The sequence below is a fragment of the Saccopteryx leptura genome, chromosome 2, assembly GCF_036850995.1.
Source record: "Saccopteryx leptura isolate mSacLep1 chromosome 2, mSacLep1_pri_phased_curated, whole genome shotgun sequence".
NCBI classification, from domain to species: Eukaryota; Metazoa; Chordata; class Mammalia; order Chiroptera; family Emballonuridae; genus Saccopteryx; species Saccopteryx leptura.
In genome coordinates, this window is record NC_089504.1 from 344,874,890 (window position 1) to 344,886,517 (window position 11,628).

Here is an 11,628-nt window from a genome sequence, read left to right on the forward strand (position 1 = left end):
CATTCACCTCACTTCTCATCACAGGGGTGTTGAATCATCTCACATCACAAGAAGATGAGTACAATGTTTTGAGAGAGACCACATTTACATCTTTTAATTTTTTATTTATTCATTTTTTAGAAAGGAGAGAGAGGGAAAGAGAGAGAGGAGAGAGACAGAGAGAGAAGGGAGGGAGGAGCAGGAAGCATCAACTCCCATATGTGCCTTGACCAGGCAAGCCCAGGGTTTCGAACTGGCGACATTTACATCTTTTATTACAGTACCTTTTATAATTGTTCAGTTTTATTAGTTGTTAATCTCTTAGTGTACCTCGTTTATAAATGAAGCCTTATTAAAGGTCTGTATGTATAGGGGGAGATGTAGTATATGTAGAGTTTCTGGCGATCTTGGAATGTCCCCCGTGGATAAGGGGACAACTGTTCTAGGAACCACTATAGTTCCCTTGGCCCTTTGACATTCTTTCCCCGCAAGTCTGTCCCCATTTTTTGAGATTCTTCATAAATTAAAAACAAAGAAATGGGAAGTGGTGTAGAAAATGTATGGCATTTTAAAAACAGATTTGTTGAATAAGTAACAAAATAAACTGTACATATTTATAGTGTTTAATCTGATAAGTTTTAATGTATGTATGCATGTATGCTCCTCTACAATCAAGATAATGAACACAGCCATCATCCTCAAAATTTACCTTGTGCCCAATATAGGCCCTCCCTTCTCCCCTCCCATCCACCAATCTGCATTTTTTGTGTGTGTGTGTGTGACAGAGAGAGAGAGACCAAGAGAGGAACAGATAGGGACAGACAGGAAGGGAGAGAGATGAGAAGCATCAATTCTTTGTTGCGGCACCTTAGTTGTTCATTGATTGCTTTCTTATATGTGCCTTGACCAGGGGGCTACAGCAGATCGAGTGACCCCTAGCTCAAGCCGGCGACCTTGGGCTCAAGCTGGTGAGCCTTGCGTGAACCAGATGAGCCTGCGCTCAAGCCGGTGACCTCGGGGTTTTGAACCTGGGTCCAATGCTCTATCCACTGCACCACCGCCTGGCCAGGCTTTGTGGTACATTTTTAAGGTTAAAAGTTTTTGGATTTTTTTTTTTTATATATATTTTTCTGAAGTTGGAAACGGGGAGGCAGTCAGACAGACTCCCGCATGCGCCCGACCGGGATCCACCCGGCATGCCCACCAGGGGGCGATGTTCTGCCCATCTTAGGGCATCGCTCTGCCGCAACCAGAGCCATTCTAGCGCCTGAGGCAGAGGCCACAGAGCCATCCCCACCGCCCGGGCAAACCTTCTCCAATGGATTGGCTGCGGGAGGGGAAGAGAGAGACAGAGAGGAAGGAGAGAGGGAGGGGTGGAGAAGCAGATGGGCGCTTCTCCTGTGTGCCCTGGCCAGGAATCGAACCCAGGACTCCTGCACGCCAGGCCGATGCTCTACCACTGAGCCAACCGGCCAGGGCCGGGTTTTTTTTTTTAACACCCCCCTTTTGCTATCATGTAACCTTATTTGGAGAGAGCATCAGAAGTCTAAATTTGAGCGCCATCAAGAATGCCCCTCCCACACACAAGAGGCTCCAACCTCAATGCCCCTTCTTCCAATAACCCCAGGTCATCTCCCCTGGGCTTGGGAGAGGCCAAGAGGATTTGAGGGGTAGGTATAGGGGGTGGGGAAGTGATAAAGGCCTAAATTTTCTGTTCTCATTTTTAATAAGAAAGAAAGAAAAAGAAAGGCAATATCTAGGTTGATTCTTCAGGGAAAGGGCTATTTCTGTAGTAAGAGGCCCAGCAGGCAGGAGTCACCTTCAAGAGGAAGGGAGGGGGGCTAGGGTAAAAATCTGAGAGCAGGACGGCAGTCCTTCCTGCCATCTAACCTCCTCTCCCACTACATCCTTGGTCCTGCCTCAGGGTAAATGAGAAAACATGCACTCTCCCTTCCCCAGTATTTTCTTCCTTCAGTTCACCTCTTCTCTGATTGACAGCCAAAAATCCAGTACTAGGCTTTTTGGTTTCCATCCTCCCTCCCAAGAAAGTACCCTCCTCTCCCAGGGCCAGTGTACCTTGGCCCTGCCTCAGAGTCACCCTTCTTCCTCCTGCCCCTCTTGGCTTCTCAGGGTCCCTTCTGTCTATTGGCTCCCACTTCGCCTTCAGTTGTTATCGCCCCTGCCAGCAACGTGCCTTTCACAGGTCAATAAAATTAGCGACTGGGGGCAGAGGCAGGGAGGTGGGGGCTCAGGGGTGCTAAGCTCAGTGGCCTTGAATGCGACTGGACACACGAAATCGGGACGCCTGTCATTCCAGGGCTAAACAGTGACAGCTGAGGGACCTGAGCTGGCGTTGGGAGCGGAGAGGGGCTGTGTTGCCGGGAGAGAGATGGATTGAGGAAAAAGATGACCAGGGTATCTAATGGTCCCCTCATTGGCCTGAGCCCCTGGATAGGGGATCCTGACTTTGGAGGGGGCTTCCTTTCTCGCACCCACCTTACCAGGCTGGGAGAGCTTGCTTGAGCTCAGTCAGAAAGGGGAACTCGGACAAGAAGGGGTTCCAGGGCTTTCTTCTTCGTGTGAGGGGTCTTCTTATGAAGCCACTGCCTCCAGGGCAAGGCTGCCCGAATGAGAGGATTTCATGAGGTCCTCAGGATCCAGTCATCCTAACTTCCCAGCCCTTGGAAAAGCCAGAGCTCCCGACCTCCCTAGTGGCTCCCCCCTTCCTCCCCACCTGAATAAGCGGGTCCACCCACCCTGCGGAGACTCAGGGAGGGGCTGGGCCGCGACGCCCCCTCCCTGGCCCCGCCCCCCGCCCCGCCCCGCCCCCTCAAGCCCAAAGCCGCGGCGCTCCGGAGCGCAGCGAGAGCAGGTGGCCACGGCGGGCTCCGTCTCTGTCCCGCAGGTAAGTCAGCGACGCGGTCTGGTCCACGCCGAGGACCTTGAGGGCAGCTCGGGAGAACAAGGCGGCACCTTACACCTGTCCTGTGCCCTCGTCTCAAAACTGGGGGACCCCAAGGAGCAGTGAGGACATCCCTATTAGCTCTAAGCTCTGACGCCGGCATCTAGCGGGTGGGACTAAACTCTGGGGAAGTTTAGAGGGTCCTGGCTAGTTATTCCTGATGCCGGGGCCAGCTCTGATGAATAGGAAAGGGCAGAGCTGGGTATTAGGCACACGGTTTTCTGGAGAGAGCATATTGGGGTTGGTGACTGCGGGGCTCAGGGTAAGGAACCTCATTGATTAGCATGCCCCATGCCTCGTTCAAGTGCAGCACCCTGCCCACCCCCACTTTAGAGAGAATAGAGCCCAAAAGTCTTATGTTCTATGTGCAAATGAGGTAAGAGCCCATGCACAGCTGAGCTGGGGCCTGGGTTTTCTGATGAGCTCCAGGGCACCTGCATCACTTGTTTACACCTGGGTACAGATATGCTAGGGTGAAGGGGATAAGGGAGCAGGGGTCGTCCAGATTGCTTGGGAAACCCAGAGGCCTGGGGACTGATTAGATTTTTCTGCTTCCATGTCTCGGAGCTAGGTGGGGGAGGTGATCACATAAGTGACCCTTATTGTAGGTATGGGGTGCATTTACACTTCTCCATGTTGGGATTAGGGCTGTAAAAGAGGGGTCCTGCCTCCCAGAACCTCATGGGAAGCTTCCTGGAAGACGAAGTCCTCAACTGACAACTCAGATGTGATGCTTAGCGCTCTGAGCCCCAAAGGAGAGTCAGACTTTGGGCCTTGATGCTGGGTTGGGGTAGAGCAGAGGACTCGAACTGTAGAAAGAAGGGAGATCAGAATACTGCCATAGATCCAGCCAGAACCCCATTGACCTAGCCTAGATCATTGCAAACCCACAGACAGACTAACATCTAACCTTGGGTGGGAGGGCTTCCTGTGTCGGATTTCCCTATTCCATTGTCTCCTCCCACCACACACTATCAGTGTCAGGAAGTTCTTTCTCACATCTGACCTTCATCCCTTCTGCTTCTGTGCCAGCTTCTTATTTCTGGGAGGCAGTGTGCTATAGTGGAAACAGTGGGGGCTTTGGGGTCAGTTAGACTTGAATTCTATCATCTCTACCTACTGTGTGACCTTGGGCAAGTTATTTAACCTCTTTGAGTTCGCTTCCCCACCTGTAAAATGGGGATAATAATAGCATCCAGCTCATAGGGTGGCTGCAAGGATTAAGCGAGAATACGTCTGCAGAGCGCTTAGCACAGTGCCTGGCGCCTGGTGAGGGCTCAACAAGTATAAGTGTCCCTGCATGTGTAGGACAGCAAAGCTGATCTGCAGTGGTAGGGGTGGGGGTTGGAAGTTTTTTTTAAAACTTGGCCAGAGTGAGCAATGCCCTTCGCCACCATTATTCATTCCATCAGCCCCCACCCACCCCTGCTGGTCGCTGGATCTCTGCTGGACCTGTCTGGGCCGCCCAGGGCTCCTCACCTCCTCACCTCTTAGTCACCCTCTTTTTGTGTCCAGGGTGAGGAGAGGGTTCCCAGCAAGGGAGAGACTGATGGCAGCAGGAGCCCACTTAGAACTGTGCCTCAAGGGAACACATTGGCTTAGACACCCAACTGAAAAAATGACCCTTTGTAGTCATCTCCCTGCCCTCTCCACCCCCAGAAATCCATGTTGGGATCAATCTGCACTTTTTCCAGGAAGATAAATAATGAGTGACTTAAATTCCTATTTGGGATCATCCAAACAGCCCTCCAATGGAATGACAGCTTCAGTCCCTGGCCCGAGGTCTGGAGCCTGCTGGGGAAGGCTGGATCTAGTAAGCACCGTTAAACCTGGCGAGGGGGTGTGTGCCCATGCCCTAACTGCAAGTTTCTCTGACTATTGCCCTCCCTGTGGGGTGAAGAATCGGCAGGGCTAAGGGTAAGAACCTGTTCATCCCCTTCAAGACCACAATCCTATACCTGTGACTCTGGAGGCCCCTGCCCAGATGGTTGCCAGCTTGCTCCCCTGGGCCTGTTCTCCTCAGGGCAGATTATGCCACTAGGTGTAAACCGTAGTTTTGCAAGGCATGAAGATGGAACCAGGATGTGAAGCTTGGTATCCACATATGTGCATGTGAGTCCCTTGTAGTGCAGAAAGGAGCTGGCAGTAGGAAGGAGGGTGGAATGGAGCTGTCTCTCCCTCCACATCATTGTCTTTTTGCAAAACCCTCCGGAGTCAGAGAAATCTAAATTGGAACCTGCTCTTCCAGGTCATTAATAGTCTGTTTGCTTGATTTATAGCTTAATATTCAGACATGTGTATGTGGGTCCCCATTTGTCCTCTTGCCCCAAGCCTGGCAGCACCTGTGACCGACACTGCTATTTGGTGAATTCCCTTCCTGCTGGCTGTCCCCCAATGTAGCAGTGCTCCTGTAACGCTGGGCTTAGAACACACCTTCTCCGGACTAGGAAGGAGCTTCAAGGTGAAAGGAAAACTGTCAGCTGTCACCAAAAAGCAGTCCCCCCCCCCCAGGGCCTCCTGACCTCATTCTCTACCCAAAATTGGGACAGTTTTTTAAAATGTCCTGTGATGCTTAAGAGGGAAAGGATGAGCAGAGGAGAGGTTGCCTATCTCCTGAGTGTGGGGAGGCTGTGGGCACTCACGGATCCAACAGCCAGGAGGGAGCTGAATGGGGCTGCAACAGCAGGAAGGATGGAAGTTAGACTGGGGGAAGATCAGAGCGGACTCCACCATCCCTCTAGTGGCCCCTCTCAGGGGGAGCTGTGCCTGAGGTCAGGAAGGGGGCCACATGTCTGTAATGTGGGTCCTCCTATAAGTTTGCATGCTGGGCCTTGAATGAGGAGGAGCGTGGGGCAAGCTGGCAGACTGTGGGGGTCATCCCTGGTAGGAATCAATGGCACATTGGTCTCAACTGTAGTTGAGTGCCCTATGGCACCTGGACACACTGTCTGGTCAGAAAAGAGATGTGGCCTTTTGGTGGCCATCCCTGACTCACTCCATTCCAGATGCGCTATTTGAGGATCATACCTGCCACCTTGGCCTCATTAGTGCTGTGAAGTACTTGATGGAATTGGACACCCTCACATTCAAACACACACTCACACACACTCACTCTCAGACACACATACCCAGGCGTGCATGCCAACTATGCTAATTCACAGATGTTGCTGTATGCAGTTGTACATACATACAACTGACCTAGACACTGCTTCAAGGTCAATCTTGGGGATGGACCCCCTGCAGAACCACCCTGCACGTGCACTTTGCAGACCCCTGAGCCTTCACTACAGTCACGGTCTCACTCTCCCCCAATGGTGACTTTTCATTCACCTTGGGGGACCAGCCAGCTCCAGTGGCCAGGGGCCAGGGGCCTGCAGTGGTTTAGTGTCGGGGACAGAAGGCAGCTGCACTGCCCTCCTGGGACTCCCCGCAAACCCCCCCAGGCTCAGTGTTTGGGACCTCTGCTCCCCCAAGTCTCTCAGAGGGTGTCTTCAGTTTCCATGTCACACTCAGTCCTCTGTCCCCGTGTGGTTCTGTGGTCCTCTTTCGGCCTCGGCCTGTCAGTGAGTCTGTCCTGCACCTTCTGCGAGCTCTCTGCTCAGTCCCTCCCCTGCTCCGATGCCTGTCACTTTCTGTTTGTCTCTCCTCTCTCCCTGTCTCTTGAGTTTCTCCTTTACTGTGTCTTTCTGTCTTTCTCTTTTTCCCTGTATGTTTATCTCTGTCTGTCTCTCTCTTTCTCTGATTTTCTGTGGGTGTTTCTACCCTTCTGTCTAACACACACACACACACACACACACACACACACACACACCATCACTCTCTCCTGTCTCTAAGCTCTGTCTCTGATTGTGTGGCATCTCTCTAGTCTGTCTTTCTGTGTCTGTGTTTCTGTCTTCACCTCCTCCCTGTGTTACTCTCATGAGGTATCCCAAGGGAACAGGACAGCCAGATATCTGTCTCTGAGTGCGAAGAAGAAAGCACCGGGGGAGGGGTCTGCCATCACTGCTGGGCCCCTCCAGTGGCAGACAAGGAGTAGGGGAAAGAGCAGGCTCTGGAGAGGGCAGATGTTGGCCTCTCCCCCGGCTCCTCTGCTGAGAACTTGAGATATTGGGGGCTTTGGCTCCAGACTCTGAAATGTTGTTCTTCAGTGACAAGGCCCAAGGGAGTATACCTGAGCAGGGCTGGGGTTCAGGGTGACGGGGGAGAAAACCCCTGGCTGTCTGGTTGATCTGGTTGGTACTGAGCCAAGGGTAGGGTGTTGGGGACTTGGAGCCCCCTCAGAAGAGGCATTGACCAGAGTGTGGCTGAATTGACACTTTTCTTTTTCCTCGAAGCAGCCAAGCTCAACGCACCCACCTCAGGCCTCAGCTTCCTGCTCCAAACCACCACCGTTCCCCACCCTGTTCCAAACATTTCCGCCAATGCCCCTGGGCCATGGAGCCTGTTCAAACAGCCTCTCTGCCCTCTCCGGGGCCTCCCCACCTCCTCAGGCCTCACCTCACTGACATGGCTTCGCGTACAGGAGCGGCTGTGTTGACTGTTTATTTGACTAAGGTTTCTTTGGGTGGGGTGCGGATTGACTCCACGGATACTTCTCCCCACTTCAGATGCCAGGCAGGAGGCCAGGCGGACCCCGCCATGCTCCCACTGCCCTCGCTGCCCTCCCCAGGACTCCACCGGCCTCTCCTACACCCCAAGCCCCAGATTCCTCTGCCCTCTGACCTCAGGTCTGTCCATTCCTACATCTGACACCAGCCACCCCCCTCCCACAGGACAAGCAGACTAGGGAGGTCTGAGACACACCCCTGCACACCCCTGCCTCGTCCCTGGCCTAGGGGAAGGAACATGTCCAGGGAAGGTGCTGGGAACTGGAACCCTTCAGTTCTCTGGGGGAATCGCAAAGAGGAACACACGGGGTGCGGTCTTTGGAATGTGGGAGAAATCTGCCCACCTCTCATTGACCAAGGCTTAGACTAGCAATAGACTGGGCAGAGGTATAGTTCCCTGCTGAGTTTGGGACCCCTCCCAGGATCCATCCCAGAATGATCTTCCTGGGACCCCCAGGGTCTTTCCATCCCTGGAATTTGTACGGTGCTGCACTATACACAGAACGGTCTCATCCCAACCTGTGAGCACCGGGGAAGGTAACAGAATCCCCATTCAGGCAGAGTCTAGACTCGAACCCATGTCTCCTCACTCCCCACAGCCAGGCCTCTTCCTGGGACTGAGCTAGCTGCTCCTCGGGCAGAAGGAACCCCAGGCTGCAGCCATTTCTTGGCTCTCCCTGCACTGCCCCCTCACTCACATCCCTCCGTCTTCACGGGCCTGCAGTGGAGATTCCCGTCCCCACTGTGGGTCTGCCTGGGAAGGGAATGTAGGAGCAGGTAGCATTCTGTGACCTCATTCTGAGATCTGCCGTCCTAGTTAGCGGCTTCCTGAGGGGAGAGGGACATGAGAAGCTTTTAGAGATGGTTTCAACCATTTGGGTGCTAACTGGGAATGAGACTGTCCCTAGGTTAAGCCTGGGGACAGCTATTCCCAGGCTGTAGGATGAGATGTGGGGGCAGAGAGGCCAGAGAGGGGATCAGGAAGTTTCCCCAAATAGCCTGGCCAGCAGCCAAATGTAGGAGCCAGGTCTGGGATGGGGTGGGGGCAGCCCAGCTGGGGAGCAGCTGGCCAGTTGGCACATGGGTCTGGACCTTGGGAACCTGGTCAAGGGGCAGAGATGAAAGAGGACTACTGCTGTCCCCTCTTTTCTCTCCTGCTGAAAGGGCTTCTCTGGAACTTGAGCAAGGGGGAGCGAGGGAGAGAAGAGTGTGTCTACACCCTGTCCCTTTTCTCTCACAGGGGCCCTTGGAAGCACCAACCTATTCTCCTGCCCTTCACCCCAGTGATACTGATGTATTTATCTATTCAACAGATATTTATTGAGCACCTACTATGTGTTATACTTGCTAGGCCCTGCCCTAGGAATTGAAGGAGGAATAAGACAGAGTGAGTAAGAAAGAATACAAGGAAGCAGGAAGGAAGTCTCCCTTAAGGAGGGCAATGAAGGAAAGTCCTCTCCTGGAAGCAGTGTTTCAACGTTATCCCCCAGAAGGGGAGCCAGGAGCCAGGAAGAGGAGTGTGCCAGGCAGAGAGAACAGTTCCCGAGGATGCTCGGAGGTGTGGGCGGGCCCGCTGTGCTCTGGGGAGAGAAAGAGCTCAGTGTGGCCGAAGTATCATCAGCAAGACAGGAATTGACACAAAAACAGATCAGGGGGCCACAGAATATTTTGACCCAGATTTTTGACCCCCAGGATGTTTTGAATGCAAACATTTCTAAACCAAAACATACCAGCACTAGGGACTTTTTTAGAACGTGTTTTCCAGTTTGAACACTATTCATTCAACTTAATTTCTTGGTCAGATTTCCCCATTTTTTCTCTCTGGTACAATTAAACAAATTTCCATTTTTTTCATTCCATTTAATTTTACTGAAATTATTTTCACCGGCAATCATTCTGTAGTACATTTTGCTATTGAAATTCTATTCATCAATTAATTTGGCATTGATTAAAGTCCTGACCCTATTATCTTGTTGTTGAGAAACTGACTAGGTAAACTCTCCAATTTGGTAAAGTTTAAATTTAAAAACAAAGAATCTGTGGTCAAGACTAGATTCTTTTGGTCCTGGCTGGTTTGCTCAGTGGTAGGTCATCGGTCCAGCGTGCGGAAGTCCCATGTTCGACTCCCAGTCAGGGCACACAGGAGAAGTGACCATCTGCTTCTCCACACACCTCCCTTCCTCTCCCGCATCCATGGCTTGAATGAGCAAGTTGGCCCTGTGCAGGGAGGATGGCTCCATGGTCTTGCCTCATGTGCCAAAATAGCTCAGTTGCCGAGCAACAGAACAGCTGCCCCAGATGGGCAGAACGTCAGACCCAGACAGAGGTAGCCGGATGGATCCTGGTCGGGTTGCATACAGGAGGAGTCTGTCTCTCTGCCTCCCTGCCTCTCACTTGATTGAAAAAAAAAAGATTGGATTTTTTTTTGGTCATTTTAGTCAACAACAAATTTTCTTGTGTCCAGTTCTAACCATGGTCAGTGTAACTTTTACCAGTAATATCTTATGTGGAGAGTTGTATTTATATCTCAGTTGGTCTGTGGAAGGGATCTGGTAGAAGGGGCGGGTTGGGAGAGAAGAAGGCTGGAAGAGGATTCTCTTAAAGCAAAGAAGTCTTTCAAGGTTTCAGGCAGGAGAGTGTCACAATCAGATCTATCTTTTTAAAAGGCTCCTCTGGCCACGTGGAAAACAGACTGAGGGGGCAGGCAGTGCAGAAGTGAAGGCAGGAAGGCCTGTCCGGAGGCTGTTAATGCTAATCCACACGGAAAAGAGAAGTGAGAGGATTGAAGAAAGATTAGGGAGGTAGAAAGGGCAGGGAAAGTCCTGCCCCTCTCCTCACGGACCCAGCACAGCCCTCTCCACATGCCCACAGTGACCTCAATGGCATTCCCCACACCCCCAGCTCCTGCGCCTCTCCTCCAAGGCCCCAGACACCTCAGATTCTGGCCTCTGGAGTTTGCACAGGGTGGAGACCAAGAACCAGAGTGTTTTTCTTGGGGCTCCCTCCCAACCTTTCTCCTGACTGAATGTGGCTGAGGGTCAGGGATGCCCTGCTGAGGTTGGGTGGGGGGTGGCCCTTGGATTGGCCCACCAGAGCACAGGGCTGGAGCAGCCAGGGCGGCCACAGAGCTGGCAGTGAAACAGACCCAGACACAGGGTGCTTGTCCGGCCCCTGGCTCCAGGCTCAGGGTGTGACCCTGGGCAGGGGGACAAAGAGGCCTCTGTCAATGTGTGCAGGGCACAGAGCCCACCTGGGCCAGTCCAGGCGCCTGAGGAGTGAGGGAGGTGGGCCTGGGGGTACTTGAAAAGAGAAGGCTTGAAGTGACAGACCTGAGGTTTGGGTGTCAGCTGGGTCAAGTCACTTTCTCACCTTGGTCCTCACTCTTCTCCCCTGTAAATGGCATCTTAACCCCAGGCTCCCAGACCTAGTGTATTATCAGGACCCCCTTAGTTGACTAAAGCATTGCCTTCTTTAGAATTGTATTTTTAAACATTCTTTAACACATAGTGATTACTTTGTGCCTGTTTGCAGAACACTTTGCAATTATTGATTCATTTAATCCCCAGAAGGACCCTCTAAGAGAGGTACTATTTATCCTTATTTTACAGATGGGAAAACTGAGGCACGGAGGTGGCCAAGGTCACACAGGAAGTGGCAGAGGTAGGATTTGAACCCAGGTAGTATGGGTACACTATGGTGTTTCCGGGAAGGAAGGGTGGGGCAAACCATAGGCCAAGCACCTGAAGTGGGGGCCTGATTCTTCAGCGGGGACGGAGGTATACTGGAGTGCCTTGGGCAGCATAACTGTGATGTCTCCCATCCCGGAGCCTGGCCTCCAGGGCAGGGCTGGGACTGCAGTAGGAGAGAGAGAAGTCAGACTTCAGGAGAGGAGCCCAGGGACCAGAGAAAGGGGTAGAGCAGGGATCTCCTGGAGCAGGTCACAGCCCTGGCATCTTTGGCCCGGAAGCAGCTGTGCCCATGACAGGCGGGGCAGATTTGGTATTCCTTCAACAACGATGCGTCATACTCTGCGGGGTGCCAGGCTTTGTGCCACATACCTGGAGGAACCAGCCCGACCCC